General features: G+C 40.7%; 1 protein-coding gene and 1 long non-coding RNA gene across 4 annotated transcripts in view; both read right to left on the reverse strand.

Moving 5' to 3' along the window:
* The window catches only part of LOC122027124 (protein STRICTOSIDINE SYNTHASE-LIKE 3-like), a 32,557-nt gene extending 26,321 nt beyond the window's left edge, over positions 1 to 6,236 (reverse strand). Inside the window, exon 1 of the mRNA XM_042585984.1 lies at positions 5,588 to 6,236. The gene's annotated coding sequence lies outside the window, so the exon portion shown is untranslated. The remainder of the gene's footprint in view (positions 1 to 5,587) is intronic.
* A 6,226-nt stretch (positions 6,237 to 12,462) lies between these two features.
* On the reverse strand, positions 12,463 to 14,488 carry LOC122027520. Of its 3 annotated transcripts, none has more exons than XR_006124436.1 (4): positions 14,066 to 14,488; positions 13,584 to 13,845; positions 13,302 to 13,424; positions 12,463 to 13,223 (listed from the first exon to the last, which is right to left on the reverse strand). It is a non-coding gene; the product is annotated as an uncharacterized LOC122027520 (long non-coding RNA). The 3 variants fall into 3 exon arrangements; XR_006124437.1 differs by having other exon boundaries at positions 12,463 to 12,746; positions 12,934 to 13,223; positions 13,302 to 13,845; XR_006124435.1 differs by having other exon boundaries at positions 13,302 to 13,845.
* Between the last annotated feature and the right edge of the window lie 6,655 nt (positions 14,489 to 21,143).

Consider the following 21,143-nt stretch of genomic DNA (forward strand, 5'->3'; position numbering starts at 1 on the left):
TGACTCGGAAAAGTCCAAGCAGAGAGCTTGGCACGGGAAAAGTCCAAGCAGGGAGCTTGGCATGGGAAAAGTCCAAGCAGGGAGTTTGGCATGGTGAAAAGTCCAAGTATGGAGACTTGGCACGGAGAAGTCCAAGTATGGAAGCTTGGCACATGGGAAGTCGGAGAGGGCTCGGTAGCTCGTTCTTCGGACTGTGGTCAGAGAGGGCTCGGGAGCTCGTTCTCTGGACCGGATGGAAGTCGGAGAGGGCTCGGTAGCTCGTTCTCCGGACTGTGGTCAGAGAGGGCTCGGGAGCTCGTTCTCTGGACCGGATGGAAGTCGGAGAGGGCTCGGTAGCTCGTTCTCCGAACTGTGGTCAGAGAGGGCTCGGTAGCTCGTTCTCTGGACCGGATGTGGAAAGTCCTGGTGAGTGAAGCCAGGCAGACGGATAAGTCCTGGTGAGTGAAGCCAGGCAGTTGTGAAAACCCTAGTGAGTGAAGCTAGGTGAAAGTCCTGGTGAGTGAAACCAGGCAGTGGGAAAGTCCTGGTGAGTGAAGTCAGGCGGTTGGAAAGTCCTGGTGAGTGAAGCCGGGCAGATTGGAAATCCTGGTGAGTGAAGCCAGGTGAAAACCCTAGTGAGTGAAGCTAGGTGAAAGTCCTGGTGAGTGAAGCCGGGCAAGGGAAAATCCAGATGGATCAAGGGTGATCGGACATCTGGTGTTGAGAAGGTCAAGTAGGTCAAGGGAGTGATTGGATACTTGACACGAAGAGAAAAGTCCAAGTGGGTCAAAGGGATTGACCGACACTTTGGGGAGTCAGACCCAGGAAGAGGATGTGATGTAGGTCCATGGCAAGAGGTCGACGGATATTAATCTGGTTGTGGGCAAAACCAAGACATGGATCGGCTCAAAACCGACTGAGGAAGCGATCATGCCTCCGGAGATGGCTTGGATATCTTCAGACCTTCAGATCCAGCGACGTCCTCTGGTGACGCGTTGAAGCCTAGCTCGCAGGTGGAGGACGCCCTCCGTCGGTGTGAACCGATCAGGTTGAGCCTGATCGATCCAGGCCTAGCCGTTGTGACTCAACGGCTAGGTTATTTCGGGCTTCTGTGTTCTGGCCTTTTTGCTTGCAGGTTCGCAGGTTGGCTCAGGATATCAGAGTTTATAAAAGGAGATCGAGGGCAGTTACTTCTTCCTGCTTCTTCCTCCTCGGAATTGAGCTGCTGTTCTTCTGAAAGCTGTGCTCTTGAGCTTTGCTGAGCTCCGAAGCTTCGCGTAAGCTTCCTCGACTTCTTCGACTGGTTTCAGTTGCTGCTGTGATTCTGTGAAGTTGGTGCTTCATCTACATATTTCAGTCGACGACGAGAAGGCAAGCAAGAGTTGTTACATTCATCTTTATATTTGTATCTTGCTGTGCTTCTTGTACTTGTACTCTGATCTTGCTGTTGCAAGAGTTTGTGGTGAGGTTTCTCCACCTAGAAGGAGTATTTATTAGCCGGTTCTCCGGGGACTCATCCACCGACAGATTGATAGGGCTCGTCCACCTTACGGACACGCCGAGGAGTAGGAGTATCATCTCCGAACCTCGTTACATCGTCGAGTTCGAGTTTGAGGTTTGATCTTTCCTTTTTGCGTTTCTATTTAGTTATTTCCGCTGCGCTAACCCTAATCGTAGGAAGAAACGAGCAATTTGGGGCGGCTATTCACACCCCCCCTCTCTAGCCGCGACCATCGATCCTAACACTAACATGGTTGCACTTCGACGAAGCTTTATTTACAAAAGTTTATCCAACTTCGGGTGTCTGAATCGGTTTGGGCGCTTAAACCCTAACGTGTGTCGGCCAACCAGGGCGTGCCAACTCAGTTGCTCATGTGGCTAGGTTCAACCCTATCAGGTGCCTAGACCCACTCAGGACGTCTGGACCCTTTCGGGGCACCTGGACCTCCTTTTTCCACCTACTTTCATCTTTGATTTCCTTCACTACTAAGTTAGCAAAGCAGATAATAATATATAAAATAATTATTTTGATAATCTCGAGACTGTCGGTCTTGACTTTGAATTCGTTAAAACCCTAGGTCAGATTGACTCTCCTCCAGTTGCTTATTTCACTTACCATTACAGACTTACTTGACTTTTGACCCACCAAGTCTTCCTCCCATATGCCCCATTTGGACTTCAGTAAGTCGTCTGATCCTCCCTGAGTCGCTGGACTTCCTGCCAGCTGTCTAGTCCTCTCTGACTCAGCTGGACTTCTTGCCAATTGTTTGGTCCTCCCTAACTTGACTAGATTTCAGCTAAGTGTCTAATCCCTATCAATGTTTTATCCTGCACACTTGGTAAATGAATTAAAAAAATACAACATCTAACTTTAAATCATTTATCATTTATTAAAACTTAAGTTGATTATCAGTGCTAATTGCACGAACATTTTATTATCATTTAAAGGCTCGATGGGCTAATATCGTCGCGAAGGTATATTAGGTCATCAAAAAGTAAAGCCACTTTCATTCACCTTTATTTGCATCATTGTCTGTCTTCTTGCAACCACCATGACTTAGTAAGTTTGTCATTGTTTCTTTTCTTATCGTCAATCCTTTCGCTCCCCCTTGAGCTAGAGACCACCTAGGTTAAGCTGATTGACTATCAAGCAGGTGAAGAAAGTCGTTGGGAGGACTAGAAGAAAGCTTTTCTAGCCTCTGAGGCATTTTACAACCTGCTTGGGCAAAGGACTAGCAAAATACTCCACCACATAATTGAAGGCGTTATTCACCAATTTCTTAGTCAAAGTTTATCCTGAGGGGGAGAGATCTGTCGTTCTTAAACTTAAAGAAAGTATGGGATGACCTGCCCAACTTCAAGAAGGCTGGCTAATCATACTTCCCACTTCTGACGCGCACTCCCACTTTAATTTTTGCTTTTTTTTTGCAATTATCCTTATGTCACATCCTTTTGTATGAAATTTAAAAGAACCTTTATTATGAATAGACTTCACTTTTTAAACTTGTGTTGCTTGTATGTGTTGAATGTATATCTCTGTTGCATTTTTGAGTGATGAACAAATAAGGTCACAACTAATGTGATGATCCTGAAAGAGTTTAAGTAAAAAAAATGGTTGAGAGCTTGGCTCAGTAGCATAATGCCCTCTTTTTGACATGTTTGCATCAAAGAATATTAAACAGTGAGTGACTGAAGATTGTTGATAAAGAAGCGCCTAGCCTATCATGCGATGAAGTCCCTGACTTGGGATTATGAGTCTCCGCTTGTGGTAGTGCTAAGTCACTAACCTGAGCTAAAAATCTGTATCTATCATAAAGCTAAGTCACTAGGGTGGGACTATGAGTTCCAGATTTGTTGTAAGGCTGAGTCGCTAATACAAGACTAGGAGTTCCGAGCTTATGATAAGATGGTGTGTAAGAAGAGATAGGCATGCGAAAGACTGATTTTATTTGATAGAGAGTGAGTATTTACAAGGATGAAGGAAAAAAAAACACAAAACAGTGGTTCTTGAGATTAGATACGATAAGACCTTAGATGTGTTGTATTCCAAAACCGCTTAAGTTCTTTTTCTTGGGGGTCGTCTAAGTAATAAGACCCACAATCGAGTAGGTGAGTGACTCAGTACGGTCTGTCCCAACATGACTCCCTTCTTGCTAACGTCTCCCATAGGCTTTACCTTCTTCCAGGCGAAATCTCTGACTTTGCAGGAGCGAGGAATGACACGTTTGTTGTAGGCATATCTCATGTGTTGTCTGTAGGCCTTGAGCTACGTCTTCGCTCTCTCCTAGGTCTACGTGATGAGGTCTAGTTCGAGAAGCCTTTTCTCTAAGTTCTCCTCAACATCTCTGTATGCGTTGATCTGGGTTGACTCGAGGCCAACCTTAATCGAGATCACGGTTTCCCCACCATAGACTAAGTGGAATGAAATCATCCCTATGCTTTCACATGGAGTTGTTCGTTAAACCCAGAGAATATTGAGGTGTTTCTCCACCTAGCTACCCTTGACATGATCAAACTTGATCTTCAATCCTCAGACGAGTTCTCAATTGACAACCTCTATTTGACTATTGCTTTGGGAATAATAAACTGAGGTAAAGGTCTAACGAATGTCAAAACTTTGGCACCATTTTTTCAGCTTATGACCTTGGATTTATCGGTTATTGTCTAATACCAGCTTGCAAGGGAGGTCATATTGGCATATTATATTTTCTCATAGAAACATAAGATAACCTCCTCTGTAATCCAAGCCAGTGGCATGACTTCCACCCGCTTTGAGAAGTAATCTACAATAATTAGGAGGAACTTCCTCTAGTTAGGCCCTGTTAGAGAGGGACCTACGATGTCCATTTCCTACTAGTCAAAGGGGCAAGATATAGTGGAGGTCTTCAACGGTTTGGTGGGACGATGAGGTAAACGCTAATGCTTATAGCAATTGAGATAAGTGTCAACCATCCAAGCCATGTCTGCCGGTAAAGTAGGCCAAAAGTAATCGGCTAGGAGAACCTTCCGTGTCAAGGTTTATCCTCTAATATGGTTTCCACAAGAACCTTCATATATTTTCCACATGGCGTAGTGGACGTCTTCGGAACTTGGACACTTAAGAGGGAGGTGAAAAAAAACACACTTGTATAAGGTGCCTCCCACCACGGTGAAATACATAGTCGACCTCTTTAGTGTATGAGCTTGCTCAGAATTATCGGGCAGACTACCTTGCTTCAAGAAAGAGATAAGAGGCCCTCCAATCGGCCTGATCACTCGGATGAGACATGTGATTAATGTGAGTGATAATCTAATCTTGGGCTATAGGTTCTTCACCATCTGAACTTGCTTGTCTTCCTTTTAGTTCTCTATCTAAGGCACCTTTGTTAGGATGACTTCTTGAAAGTTAACTTTTAGCTTCTTGAAAGCTTCAGTGTAGTGTCGAAATCTAGCATTGTGAATTTTAAAGGTGACTTCGAGCTGTTGAGTCACTACTTCGAGTCCGAGTGGACACTGACTTGAGTTGCTCCACTCCCACATGCCTAACTGCTTGAAGGCTGGCAAGCAAGGTCTCATAGTCAACGTCATTATTTGAGACTCGAAAGTGGAGTTTTATAACCACTTGCAAAGTATCTTTACGGGGAGAGCACAATAATACTCTAACTCCGCTTCCTTTCTTAGTGGTCGATTAGTCCACAAAATCTTTCAAGTTGCTTACGACTGTGAACTGGACGTTTCAATCAAGAAGTCGGCTAAAGCTTGGGCCTTGATAGCCGCCCTTTGTTGGTACTGGATGTCATTCTTGTCGAGTTTAGTGGTCCACTTGATCAAACATCCGAAAGCTTCTGGATTAGTAATTAGTGAGCATTGTAACGAGATGCAAGAAAAAGTAAGGTCGAAGCTAGTGTGTGATCAGGACTAGCGACAAAGCAAGTTTCTCTAGCGTAGTGTAGAGTTATAGATGACGTAGTGCATGCTAAAACACGTTTCAAAAACATAAGTAATGGAATAAAAATATAATAATTCCTAATTATTACATCACCCACACCACACGCATGCATGGATACAACACGGTCAAACATGATCGCATAATAAAAATTTTACGAAAAGTAAATTACTCTAAGTATACCTGACTATTCGTGATCGAACTTGTAGATAGCGTTTGCTAGCCTTGAGACTCGCGTTTGCTAGCCTTGCACTCGAGTCTCGCCTCTATTTAGATCCACGTCGAGCAATCTTCAAGATGATTTCGGAAGTCACGAGTTTTGTCTTCGCGAGTGGTACTAGCCACGGGTGCGAAAACGACTTATCCAGTCCGGCGACACCAAAGAGGCAGCAACCCTTGGCTGCCGTTTGGTACCGGAAAGGGTGCTGCCGGCTGCTGTGTCCGGTGGCAGAGAGCTCTGGAGGGCTCCAGAGGCCGGAGGCGGCAACACTGCTGATGCACAGGGTTGAATAGCGGCGCAGGGAGGGCTCTCCTTCTTGTGCTTTTTGTCCGGCACTGCTGGAGGCTACTACTGGTGGCTGTGGCCGGTGGCAGGGCCTTGAGCCGGTGGACGGAAGGCGTCCGCGGCGTTGGGCGGCGGCGGCGGCGTGCGCGAGCAGAGAAGGCGTCGTTCCCCTCTCTCGCCTTCTCCAGTTCCGTCCGGACCTCGCCGATGCAAAGGTAGGACGACCGGAGGGCGATCGGCGAAGCAAGAGGCAGCCGCCTCTTGTGGTCCGCAGCAGGAAACGAGAAGCCAAACGCGGCCAGCGGTGGAGGAAAGAAAAGATTAGGGATTCTCGGTTTTCATTAACTTCTTGAAAAGGAGAATACGAAAAGAGATTTTTTAAAAAGCAAAGGAAAAAAGAAAAAGATTTAATTTAATTCCAAATTAAATTTATTTTCTTATCCCATCGGTATCTTATATGAATTTTCTATCCGATTTGGATCAAATTCAAACTCATATATATTACTCGGTAATTCATACCATTACTTTTAAGTTTAGTTTGAAATCAAATCATTTGATTCAATAATTAAATCGTTTGGTTCAATAACCAAATGTCTTTTAATTAAAATTAAATCAATTTAATTTATAATTAAACTAAAAAGTATTCAACTTATCTTCAAAAAAAAAAAAAAAAAGATTCATCTGTGCTTCCATTTCAACAAAAATATCTTCTATATTTTTCCATCGTCTGGTTCAACCAGACTCAATCTCTCTCGATCTGAGAATCTAATTCTCAAACTTGTTTTAAGTCTTTTAGATAAATTCGCAGTGCGTGTGACTTAATAAGTTCTTATTTATGTTGGTCATCTATAATTAATTATCAATTATGGATCGATTATAAGTGACATCTAGTAATACATCATGATTCTCAATTGACCATAAAATCAAACAGTTGATTCTAGAATTACTTCTGAACCTTTTAGTAGCTATAGTTAGTTGTACCTCATTCCTTTCACTCGTCTTATACCTACTTGATTCAGGACATGGTCTATGTGTCAGTTTCCACTAAGCTGACTACGTCACATTTAGCGCAAGTAATACTTTCTCGTCCTGCGGATTCAAATTACTCATACATGTGTTCAAGAGTTTCGTACTTTTGACATATGATGTTTTGGCCAAAAACTTTGAGTAACAATCTTGAGAAGTGGTCATAGGGCATACATCTCCTCATAAGGAGCAATGAATCTTTTGTGGACTATCCAAAAACTTTCGAGCACTTCAACTTATATCCAACCATTTCAGGTGCACATCTTCAAGGAGACGCTTTTCTGAAGATGTCAAAGTATATGCTTCCATAACCAAGGTGACTTGAATACCTCAAGTCGAAGGAAACTAGCACTCGAGGTACATTAAGAACTTCATAGATATATCCATATATGTATAGAACCATATGAAGCCATATATTCGGTCACTCTAATGAACTAGTTACTGTAGGGACCTTTGTGCCCGCTAGAGGGGTTAATAGCGGCTCGTCGCGCTTGCGTCGGTTTGCTTTGTCTTGATATGCAACGGAAAATAAAATACAAACACACAACAAACCAACACGCTAACACCTAGGGTTTACTTGGTATCCACCTCAAGAAGAGGTGACTAATCCAAGGATCTACACGCTCGAGCACTCTCCACTAGTAAACAACTCCTTCTCGGTCGCAGCCATAGGCGGAGAAGCCTCATACAAACACACACAACACTACAACACTCACACAAGAAGAAGACACGCAAAAATACAACTGAAATACACCCTTCTTCTTGCTTACTTGTTGATTGGTGTTGCCTCTTGAACCATGGGGATGCACCCCAAGAGCCTTTAAGAACTGGCGGAGAAGCTCGGAGAAGATCGCTGAAAAATCGCTGTGTGCTCGCAGGAAAAGATCGCGCCGATCTTTTCCTAAACATCACCTGCATCCTGCCCAAAGGTCGAATCCCAATCGATCGACCGATCGATTGGGAACATCTGAATCGATCGGTGGATCGATTCAGAAGCTTTCTGTGTTCTCGCGATCGCGCAAGAACTCCCCTGCCCAATCGATCGGCTGATCGATCGGCATCTCCCAATCTATCGCTCGATCGATTGGGAAGGCCTCTGTGCTCGCGAATTATGGTTCCAATCGATGGACCAATCGATTGGACCATTCCTTCTTTCGCAGCACACTCCAATCGATCCACTGATCGATTTGACCCTGGTTCAATCGATCGCCCGATCGATTTGACCCTGGTTCAATCGATTGACCAGCCTGAACTTGACTCAAACTCAAGTACAAAATCTCCAACCCAACTCCTGGTCAACCGTGACCTGTTGGGTCTCCATGCCTAGCATTTGGCCACATCCGACCAACCTCGAACTAGCCTTCTAGCCTCCTCCATCAGCCTTGCGTCCCTTGGATATCTCCCCATCCTTCACGCTTTGCCTTCAAGAGCTTCCTTCGGCCTCATCCTAGTTGTCGAGTTCTCCTTGCCAAGTCACATTAGGACTTACCTTGCCAAGACCACATGCTTGGACTTACAACCTTTGCCAAGATCACACTTGGACTTTCCAATTGCCTGGCTCCTCACCAGGACTTTCTCCTTTGCCAAGATCACACTTGGACTTTCCAATTGTCTGGCTCCTCACCAGGGCTTTCCAATTGCCTGGCTCCTCACCAGGACTTTCTCCTGCCTAACTCCTCACTAGGACTTTCTCCTTTGCTTGGCTCCTCACCAGGACTTTTCCCTGCCTAGCTCCTCACTAGGACTTTACCACTACCTAACTTCCAGTTAGGACTTCCAGACGCCTAACCTCCAGTTAGGACTTACCCAGTCAAGGCTCCTGTCATCCTTGACCTACTTGACTTGTCTTCTTATCAACCTGGTCAACCCTTTGACCATCTCCATAACCGGATGATTGCTCCAGCAATCTCCTTAGATTGTCAAACATCAAAACTCAAATCCCGACTCAAGCTTGACTTAACTCAAGCTTAGTCAAACTGGTCAAACTTGACCAAAGGAAATTGCCCCAACAGTTACCATAACTAGTATCCACGTTTAACTCTCGACATAACAATATCTTTAGCTAATGAGTAACATCTGCATGGTTAGACCAAGGAGTATAATCTGTGCAAGTCTCACCGAATCGATGATGTCCGAACTCATCAATTCAATAACTAGGATTATTTCTGTTAGATCGTGGCGGCCGGCTAGAAGGAAGGGTTGAATAGCCTATAAACAAAAAAACAAACTCTTCTCGAACCTTCAACAGAACACTTGCATAAAATAGAAAAGTAATAAATTAAAATAGAAAAGAAGAGACACAAGATGTTTATTTGGTTACAACCGGGGAGGTTGTTAATCCAAGAAAAATATCGCACTAGTACTCTTTCAAGTGGAGAAGCCTCTTACAGCAATGACGCACAAAGAAATAGAAGCTAAACTACAACTGGAAGCGCACAAGTGTTGGAATACACAATTTCTGAGATTATCTAAAGCTTTTGGACAAAGGCTGTATTTATAGCCTTGGTTGGGGCGCCTGGAAGGGTTCCAGGCGCCTGGGAGGGGATAAAATGTTATCCCTTCTCAACGGATCGCATTTGACGCGATCCTGGTCAAAAAGTCAACCCGGGCTGTTCCGGGCACCCCGGACAGTTCCGGGCGCCCCGGACAGTTCCGAGCGCCCCGAGTGGAGAAAGTCAATCTCGTTGAATTTTCAGCCCGGGTCTTCTGCTGCGGCTCCGTTTACCTCAGTCTGAGTCTTTTGCTCGCTTGGGTGATCTCGACCATCCGGAATAGGGCTCACCCGAACCCAACTTCTGACCTTCTCGAGCAACCTTCCGTTCTGGCTTCTCGTCCTTCGGAAATGCCGCGCACCTCCTTCTCGTCCGCCCGCGTACTCTTCTGCAGCGCCTCGTACCTCAAACGCACTGAGCCTATCAGCTCCCTTCCGTGCAGTCCTTCTCGCTAGCTGCGTCTTTTGCTCAACTCCTTGTGCTCCTAAGCTCCTGCACACTTAGACACAATGTTAAAAGCACGATAGGACCTAACTTAACTTGTTGATCACATCAAAACAACCTTGGGGTTCCAACAATTTCAATATATTTATAATTGCACATGTAGAGTTGCTCACTAGTTGTAATTCAATCACAAGTTCTCTCATGCTATAAATCATATTATATTGCGAACATTCAGTAAATGAGTTTAAGATCCAATTATATACATAAGGAATATGAACTCAAATAGTAAATTTTATTTATATAATAAATGATATAATATTTAAGGCGATTGTCTTAGGATACCTTTCAAATATAACACATAGTGCATAAAATCTCAATATCCTTCAACAAATGGCTTGAGTAGTAGATATCTTGTTGGACATTGCCTTTATGTCATACTAGAACATAGTCGAAGGCTCCTTCGGAATCTGACATGTACAACCACAAATACTCTCCCACCACAGCTTACATAGAATGGGTAGGTTTGTCAAGTATGCCTTGAGGTTATTGAAAGCTTGTTCGCACTTCTCTTCCTATGATAACCAAACTGCCTCGTGCATTATCTTAAAAAATGGAAGGCTCTTTGCGATCGATTGAGAGATAAACTATGATAGTGTGGTGATTTGCCCGACTAGCATCTGGATCTCCTTAACATTTCTCGTGGAAGCCATGTTCAGTAGGGCTTGTACTTTTTAGGGATTGACTTCTATCCCTCGCTTGTTGATATTGTAGCCAAGGAAACAACCAGTCTTGAAGCCGAAAAAGCATTTGATCAGGTTCATCTTGAGGTCATATCTTAGTAAGGTGTTGCACGTCTCTTCCACGTCATGATCAACTTCTTGGCCCGAACTGACTTTGATCAGTATGCCATCCATGTAGACCTTGACAATGCATCCGATCTAGTGCTTAAAGACCCAATTCATAATTTATTGGTAAATAGCTTCAACATTCTTTATTTGAATGATATAACCATATAACAGAAGCTCACATCAGAGGTGATGAAACTATCCTTTTCTTGGTTTTTCGTGGCTAAAGGGATTTGATGATACCCTTGATATGCATCTAGCATGCAGATAAGCTCACATCTTGAGGTTGAATCCACCAGTTGATCGATCTTTAGCTTAAGTGGATAACAGTTTTTGGGGCAGGTTTTATTGAGGTCTTAGAAGTTGATGCAGACTAGTCATTTGTCTCCCGGCTTGGTACCAGGACCACATTTGCTAGCCAAGATGAAAACTGGACCTCATGGATATGTCCTGCTTCCAGGAGCTTAGTAACTTCATCATGAATCACTTTGTCTTGTTCAGGTGTGAAGTGTCGCTTCTTTTGCCGAACAGGCCTAGACTCCGAAAGTTGGGTTTGGTGAGCTCAACTCCGGATGACCGAGTATCACCCACGCAAAGGAAGTTTGAAAAAGCTAGCCATGATGTTGACTTTTGGAATCATCAAGATGCGAGGAACCTCGACTATGTGGAGGCACCTCAGATGGATTGAGGTGCGAAGGTGCCTCGACAGACGGAAGGCGCCTTAGATCCAGGCGAAAAGGCGTCTCCCATCAAGCAAAGTTATTGACTGACCATTGCACTTCAAATAAAGTTTTATCAACACTAGAGGCGCCCTGGAACCCTTTGCAGGCACCTTCGAGCCACGTCAACCAATAATAACATTCTCCCAGGAGGTTATAAAAAGTCTCCTGAAGCTAGAAATTAGAAATCAATCATTGTATTAATCTTCCTATCTATTTTGAGCTTTTAAAAACTGTAAGAGGCTACTCTGCAGTCACAAAGGAGATTTTTAGTGAATCTTTCAACTACCTTGGATTAACAACCAACGAGGTTGTAACCAAGTAAAATTCCTTAGCATTTTAATTTTTTTTTATTCTTTTTATGTTAGCTATTTGTTTTAATTAAGATCGTATCCTTGCTAAGTTGGAAAGTAAGAGATTCTTCTAACTTTTTTAAGGGTTATTTACCCCTTAATCATCCTACCTGGACCTACAAGTGATATTAGAGTCAGATAACTTTAGAAGGACTAACCGCCAGCTAAAGCAAGAAAACGATGGCCGGATCGAGCATTCATCTATCAAAATTTGAGAGGGATTTCACCATTTGAAAAAAGAAAATGGAGGTTTTCTTTAAAACACTACAAGAAAAAAGCTAATAGACAATGCTTTAAAAGCGTTGTCCATGTGACTAAAAAAGCGTTGTTAAAAGCACTGTTGTTAAAAGTTTACTCAAAGACAACGCTTTAAAAGCATTGTTGTTTGTAACAAAGACAACGCTTTTGCAACACTTTAAAAGTGTTGTTATTTTTTTATAAAGACAACGCTTTTAAAACATTACAAAAGCGTTGTCTTTTTAAAATAAAAAAATAAAAAATTATATTTGATTTTTTATTTACAAAATCATTGTTTTTATATTTGCAAAACCATTATGTTTCTTTGACCCTACCATAGAAATGAAATCAACCATAAGTTAACAAAAATAACAGAGTTATGACACATCAAAACCAGGTACACTATATATAATAGAGATAGATACACAGTGTACATAAAAACTAGGTACATAATTCCTAAAATGATGATACTATTGTCAACATGACAGACGTGACTGTTCAATTTGCACAATAATCTAACATTGTATTTCCTTTGGTCTCTATTGAAGTTACAGATAACAGAATTCTCAAAGAAAATTGTTTGCACATGATTGACAGACTTTGATTTAGGGCAACTAAATTTGTAACTTTACCAACTTTTGAATGCAACATAAGCTTAAAGTTTCACTAATGTCCATCTGGGTTTTTGTTCCAAGATAAGTACGATGGATCTCCAAGGGTCCTGCAACAACAAGTGAACCAACTTGCATGAGTTGTGACTAGGTAACATCGAAGTTGAAATGAATCGGAGCAACAAGTCTATTAGTTCCAAGTCAAGCCTTGTTAACCTAATTTTTGCTTATCAACTATAGAAAAATGTATTCATTGTACTGCGCACCATAAATGCTAAAGAGGAGCGAGATACTTACCAGGGCTTGAGCAGATAAAGAACTATGAAGGCTACCACAAGAAATATGCAAAGGCTACCGATTGTAAGATATGCAACACCAATGAAACCATTCTTCCCACCTATCCATGAGGTAGTAGAAAGTACCAACCTCTTCTCCCCTTCAAAACTGTAAGTGTTGTAGTTGTTCTCTATTGTCATTGAGATTTGTTCATTGGCTGCGAGGTCTCTCTCAATTCTCCCATAGAGTTTTCTAAACTATGGCAAGGCAGTTGTCCTCATCCAAACAATGAGATATTCTTGCTCGCTCAACTGCAAATTTTATTACAATGGATTGCTACCAACTTGAATACAACATATGATATATAAATGAAAGACAAAAACACTTACAGCTTGGCACCTCATATGAAACCTCCCTGCTGGAAGTATTTAGGGTAGACATCACTACCAAATTTGTGATCTTTGTCACTTTGCCAGGTGATATTTTTTTTCTTGTTCACCTCGATGACTTTGCTTTATGTTGCAAATGAGTATGTGTCATTGAACAAACTTACAGCTAAATGTAGTAGTTAAATGTGAAAAATAAATACCAATCAACAAGTATAACTCATAAGGACATTTCATCATACACCTAGTCGGCAATATTTAACATGAGTGGTTGAGCATACATACTTTCGATTCTTTTCCTTCTCCACCAAATGAACACAGGCGCGATCAAGAACAAAAGGATGCCCAAAGTTGTAGCAATGACTATGATCTTCACGAACCTCTTAGATTACTTTTCGGAATTTGTTATTCTGAAACCTTTTGATTCTGATAAAAACAAGAGGAAAGGAGAGATTTTGATGTGTGCTTACAGATGTCAGGAGCTACAACAAGGCTAACAAAAAGCTCGTAGCCGCCTTGTGAGAACGTCCTCATGTCGATGGAGCTTCTGTGTGAACATAAAATAAATGAAATGGCTTTCCTAAGACTAGGAAAACAAATGAAAATCAACTAAATTAAATAAAACTGTAATTGCCTCTAATTACTACTAAATCTTGTAAGTTGCATAGAAGCAAAAAATAATCAACTCTAAACATGATCGCCAACAATGAAGTAAGAACAAAATCTATGATGGAAGAGTAACAGAAGGAAATGTACAGTCGGCTTACCCTGTGGTACTTAAGGAGCTCAAGGATGTCGAAGACAATGTCGTTGACATAGTAGAAGTTGGAGGCCTCGCACTTCTTGGCGTGGTGTAGTCCGCCGACCCAGTTGATGGCAATGTCGGCATCTTCGCGGTTGATCTTCACGGCGGCGCCGATGGAGCCGTCAGTGGAGGCCTGGTAGAACTCGAAGAGGCCTTCAAATACAAGACAACCCTCTCCAATGTTGAACCACTTTAGCTGTCGAGCGGACGCAGAAGAGGAGGTGGAGTCGTACGTGAGTTGCCCTTGCGCGGAAACGATGGCAGCGGTGGCAGGCGAGACGGAGGCGAGAGGGCGTGAGAGGAGGAGTTGGATGGAGAAGGCGAGTGATGAAAAGTTGTGAGAGGGGTTCGGGAGGTTTTTGGAAGATAGGTGGGTGCGAGCGAGTGAAACCTAGGGGGTTTTCAACTCCTTATTTGATCCAACAGTTTATATCATTCTAGATTTAATTTAGACGAGAACTTGACAATAGACAATATTAAAAAAATGATAATAGACAACGCTTTTCAAGAAGTGTTGTCGTTGACCCACAAAAATAACTAAAAGACAACGATTTTTAAAAAAAACGTTGTCTATTAATAAGAAAATAAAGAAATAGACAATGTTTTTCACTAAACATTGTTAAAAAAAAATGACAACGCTTTTTAAAAAAAAAAACATTGTCTTTTAAGTGTTGTAAAAACCCAATTTTCTTATAGTGAAACTAATTTTGAAATTCTCCTAATTATTAAATATGATTTTATAGCATCTAAAGATCATAACGGAGATGAAAATGAAGAACACCTCTGGAACAAGAAAGAGCAGAGTGACTTCGTAGCTAACGACAAAGAAGAGTTTCATTTGTTGAGCGTACTTCCACCTCAAGAAGTCAACAGGATCGACACCTATGACTCTGCAAAAGATCTTTGGAGAAGTTTCTGGAACTACACGAAGGAACCTCGGAGGCTAACTTGTAAGACATAACCTGCTCCGGAACTAACTAAACAACCTCCGGCTTGAAGAAGGGGAAACAGTTGCTCAGCTACACCCCAAACTCAAGGAGTTGATCATTGGAATCACCAACCTTGGAGAAACAGTAATAAATCGAGACTCGTTATGATATGCACTTAATACATTCCCGAGGACCATGGACTGGACATCAATAATAGATTCTTACTACATCTATAAGGATCTTAGGGTAAGTACCTTAGAAAGTTTTTTTCAAATTTAGAATTATATGAAATTTGATGTTCATGTCTAAGAAAGAAAAATGACCCAAGTCAGAACTTAGCATTCAAAGCTCAGAAAATTGATCTAGACTCAGAATTGTCGCTCGATGAAACCGGAGAAGTGTATATGGTAAGGAAGTTTAATAAATTTTTTAAGTCTAATAATTTTGATAAGAAATAGGCAAATAATTCTATGGGAAGGAGGAAAGTCAGATATTACAACCGCCAATAAGAAGGGCACATCAAGAAAAATTGTCCGAAACTGAAGAGAACGGAGAAAGCAAAGGACAAAGGGCTAAGATGATTGAAGCACAAGAATCTAAAAACTATATGGGAGGAGTCATCGTCAGAGTTCGAGATTGAGGCATACGCCAAACTTTCACTTATCGCAAGTCATCAAGAAGAAGAAGAAGACGAGGATATCTCGTCCGAGATAAACATCGAAAGCATCGATAAAGGGAGAGTATCAAACTACGAGTCCGACATGGTAAGTGAGGTACAACTCTTACTTCCTGATCAATTTTATGATGCAATATAGATGCTATCCAGATCTTTATGCAAATTAAGAATCAAATATGTTAATTTTAAAAAGGATAACATTGAATTGAAAGTTAACATAACTAATGCATGCCCATCAGAACACAATGATAAAATTAAAATTGAAAATGTAAAATTAAAAGAAAAAATATAATCTTTAGAAAAGAATTCTGTAAACGGAAATTCAAACTTTGCTTATAGTTCAAATTTTAAAAACTACAAAGGGTTTAATTGGTATTTAAAAAATTATAAGGGTTAAATTATAAAAGTTACTAGAAATTGCATTCATAGAAAATACGTGATAAATTTAGTAGATAGAAACTTATTTTAGATTCCAAAATCCAATCTTGACATGTTAGACTTTTGCTAGAAATTTGAAGTGTTTGATTTATTAACATTTTTAACATAATTAATTATTTTGTATACCTTCTGTTCATAATTTTTGTCCAAATTTTTTTTCGTCCAAATTTTTTTTCGTGAAAAATGGAGATATTATGTGCTAATAGAAATTTTTCAAGATTTTTTAATCGTTATATTATTTTTTATGAAATTTTGATAAAAAAACTAAATTTAAAATTTAAAATTTTTCGGAGATTAATTTTGAAAAAACCTAATTTTTGACTAAAGACCATTATATTTTGTATGTTTTGAAAAATCAGAAAGATTTCTAGATGAAATATTCTATTTTTAATCATTTAATTTTGAAATTGATTATTGTTGTTCAAAAATAATTATTTCAATTAAAATATAAATATTCTACTTGTGAATATTTTACTATTGATTAAAATATTCATGCTTCATATTGACAAAAAAAATTAGAATTTTTCAAAACTTGAAGATTATTTTCAAATTATTTTTATCAAAATTGAATTAATTAGTAAAAATTATTTCTTTTAAAAATTAATTTTAGTAAAAAAACATATAACTGAAAATTCTATTTAACACCTCAAGAAAAATTTTCAATATTTTTCTAACTTAACTATTTTTTATATTTTCCCTAATATATATATTTTTTTTTGATGAAAAGGTAAATATATATCATCAAAATATACAAACATACAAGGTAATCCTGGAACCCCTTATGTCATGTCTGACGAACTGTCAGATCTGGAAGGGGAACCATGGTCGTGTACATGTGCTCACTCGTGTACTATCTATCCGTGTCTCCTTTGCACAAGCGGGATGCAATCTCGTCCTCTGTACCAGATACTGAGCTGAGGTATCATCCAGCACTGCCTGTTATCTCTGTCCAACTACTCGTGCGTCTGCATCATCACTATCCATGTTATGTCCTGTGTCCAGGAAGCAGGTGCTCCGCACCTCCTCCATGTCTCTCGCATCTCCCATGTGTCTGTGAGTCTCCAGTGACTCTAAGTCATCTTGATCAATCTCCTCCTGTGTCATGGGCCAAGGCCCCATGATGTCACTTTAAGCAAGTGACTAGCTATCAACGGATTTGGTGCGCCTTTACCGCGAGCCGTTTGTTGCGGGCTAGATAGGTCTTTATGGTGGACCTATGCACCCTCCTGGGCTTTTTGGCAAAACCCCAGCCATAAACGGATTTGGTGTTGTCCTTACCGCAAGTCGTTTGCTGCAGACTATATAGGCCTTTATGGTGGACCTATTCACCCTCTTGGATTTTTTGGCAAAGTCCCAGCCATAAACGGGGGAGAGATTGAGAATTAAGTTAAAGGGGAAGTTTACTATTTACTAATTTACTACGACAATTTATTTGTTGTTTTAAACCGTTGTAAATTTATTTAAATGCAAATAACTATTTTATTGCTTATTTTATCCTTAACTTAACTTAGATTGATGCACATCATAAATAGAGAGATTATAAGTATCCCAGGTTGGTTTTGATGTGATCAACCGAGTAAAGTTATGATCTGCGCTTTTTGATGCAATATGTCTAAATATGCAGGAACTTAGGAATACAAGAAGTTGAGCGGAAGATGCAGTTGACGAGAAGGATGTCACGAGAAGCGAGTCGATGGACTCGATGAAGGGATGAGGAACTGCAGAAGAGTGCACCGATAGATAAGAAGAATGTGTGCGACAAGTTCGAAGGACGAGAAATCGGGGAGGAAATCTGGTCGAGAAGAAGGTTGAAGTTGGATTCGGGTGAACTCAACTCCGGATGATCGGATTATCACCCACACGAAGGAAGTCTGAAAAAGTCAACCCTAATGTTGACTTTTGGAATCATCAAGATTCGGGGAACCTTCACACCTCGATCCAGGCATGAAGATGTTTTAGGTCCAAGGTCCAGGCGCAAAGGCTATAAAATACTGAATTGAATTTATTTGGGGAAAACAATTTAATTTGATGAAAAATTAAGTGGAAAATATATTTATAGGAATTTATAGAATTTATTGGATTTTTTTTAGATTTTATAGAGGTCTTTTTATATTTTACGAGGATAAATGAGATAAAGAAGAGCCTATTTTAGCTATCTAAAATCATTTTTAAATCTTTAAATAAAAACTTAGGTTTGGGATTTATCAAAACCTAAGTTATTTTCTTTATTCTTCGCCTCTCACTGCACGCAGGCGGAGCGTGCACCACGAGAATGACGGCGCCGCATAGCGCCTTTCTGTCCACCACGGCAGACGACGGTGACACCACGTCCTCTCCTAACTAGACGCCATCACCAATCGAGTCGGGTTTGTACGGCCCCGTTAGTGTTCCGTTGTGACCCGCCCGACCACAACGTGTGACACTGTTATCCTTCGCCTTCGTCCTATCATCTACGAATTCCCGATGACCTCGCAACCGGGTGACCGTGTCCACGCCACCGCAACATCAGCGCGCTAATCTCCACTTTGCTGCTGGCGTCGTGTGCGCTGTTAGGGCAACTACACCTCCGAGCAGCCGTCGCTGAGGGTAGCTTTAACCCCAACAACCACCTCCCATACGCTCTCTGTCATCACCATCATCCCACTATTGACAACCCTTTTTCCGCTAGGCTATTGGGCTATTGGAGATGGAGAAGAGGAAGAGGAGTTTTAATAAGTAAGATTGGAGCTAGAGAAGCTCTCTTTGATCAAAGACACCAAAGGACATTCTACGTCGTGAGATGGGTAGTTCTTGCTGGACTTATAGTATCTTTTACTTTATTATATGATTTTATTATTATGATAATATACATAGCTTACCTTGATTCTTGACTCTATGTTTGATTGATTCCTGATATTGCTATTTGTTCTGCTTGTCCTTGTGTTTATTCCATTAGACATCTATGCAGTCTCCTTATTGCTATGTTTGATTGTTTATACATGTACAATACCTTTAGACATTGATATAGCTAGTGGCGTGTACCCTAGTTCATGGAAATGTATTGTATTGGGTACTTGTAGACTTTAATTGTCCACGTGACCATTCGTGGTAGCGTGTTCGTCTGCAGTCTGTAGCTAGGTAGCTCATTCATGCTCCGTCTGCCTATAAGACCATCCATAGTAGAGTGTTCTCCCGCAGGCAATGGCCATGAGTCTGTCCATGGGACCATCCGTGGTAAAGTGTTCTATGGCAGATAGTGACGTCTTACATTCCCTGGTTGACAATTCGAATGCAATCAATAGTTGTTATATACTTATTATATGTATATGCCATGTTTGGCTATTTAGGTTTATGGATTTCTAGGTAGGTACTTTGCTCTTACCTTCACTAGCAAGTGGTATACCTGAGACTGCTCCTTTTGCTCTTTTACCTTTCAGTGTCATGTATTATCTCCTTATACCTACTGAGTTATTGTACTCATTATCTCTTGCTTTTCATTTGACTTTCAGGTTAGCGCTCAGAGGTCCTTACTGTCGGTTTCACTCATTTGGATTCCCTTGTTGAGTGCTTGGTGTATTTTTTGTTGTTTGTATTTATGGTTTTCCTTCCGCATCGACTTTGGGTTTTGTTAGGATTGTATGACTTTTATATTGTTCAGTTGGATAGGTTCACATGTATATGCATATATACACGCATTGACATTTGTAAGCTCGTTGATTTCATATTGCATTGACGTTTATTTTGCTTGATTTTAGTTTGATACTTATTTCCTATATTCATATATTGTAACTAGGGGTACCGTCTGATTTGGTGGACAAGTATACCCTCGAGGTATGACAATTTTGTTAGTATCAGAGCATGATTCGAGTTTGAATGTTGGATTTTATGTTTTGGGATTTTTTTTATCTTATTTTGATTTATGTTTTCTGAGTTTGGGACGCAAGGCAAGTCGAAGGATATCTCTGAACTATAAGAAAGTAAGGTATATTTTGGTAATTATCTTACCTTTTGTATTCACTATATAACGCACGTTATTTTTAGACAAGTTTAATGTCATAGAAATTGAGGTATGATTGGTTAAGCTCTTTTACATTTAGTTGGATTGTGTAATTGTCTCTATACCTGTTTATTAGGTACAAACTGATTTGGTTTAGCATGATGACACTTAGTAAATCAACTTTATTTGTTATTGTGGTATATGGACACGATTAGTTGACACTTACAACTCGAACTTGATACAAAGGATATAGATTCTTGTGTGGTACTAATTGATATGAGTTAAAAAGTAAAGGTCTGACCTGTCAACAATCTATTGAAGATCAAGAGCACCATCTCATAAAAAAATACTTTTCATTATATAAACCGTGCAACTACTCATGAATATAGATTTCAGACAGCAAAGCAGCCATACAGTGCTTCCTCTTTCCTCAGGCTCCAAGTAATTCCACCTCCATGTCTTGTGTAAGTCTTGTCTTACCATTCACAGCAATAGAACTCCACAACAATGTTTTCATTCCCCTTGCAAAAACCTCATTTTCTTAGTAAAGCAATGCATACGAGAAGTTCACGTGGATTTAGCAGCAATAGGAATATAAACCGATGCATATCTATGTTGTTTTGAATTCCCTAGATTTCTCCTTGTTTTGTATCCTGAAATTTAATCTAGAACCTATCACCTATTAGTAAGGGTCATGTAGAGAACCTCCGCAGGTACCGTTCTTGCACGTTCATGCATAGATCGCCTAAGTTCAGTTTCAGGGTTCATTAGTAGGGCTAGGGTGTGTTCCCTAGGTTGCCTTCCTACTATAGATCTGAAGAAAGAATGTTGATCACTGGCTCAGACCAGCAAGACCGCACTTTCATAATGGAAGATTCTTATGAACGCCTAGCTCAAGCAGAGTTAGAATATATCCATCTTGGGATATTACAGGTACGCTTCCAAATCCTCCATAGACGCTATGCGGGGACTATGGCTCTCATAGTATTCAGGGACACTCGATGGAATACTGATGATAGAA

Source organism: Zingiber officinale, chromosome 10A (genome assembly GCF_018446385.1).
Source record: "Zingiber officinale cultivar Zhangliang chromosome 10A, Zo_v1.1, whole genome shotgun sequence".
NCBI lineage: Eukaryota > Viridiplantae > Streptophyta > Magnoliopsida > Zingiberales > Zingiberaceae > Zingiber > Zingiber officinale.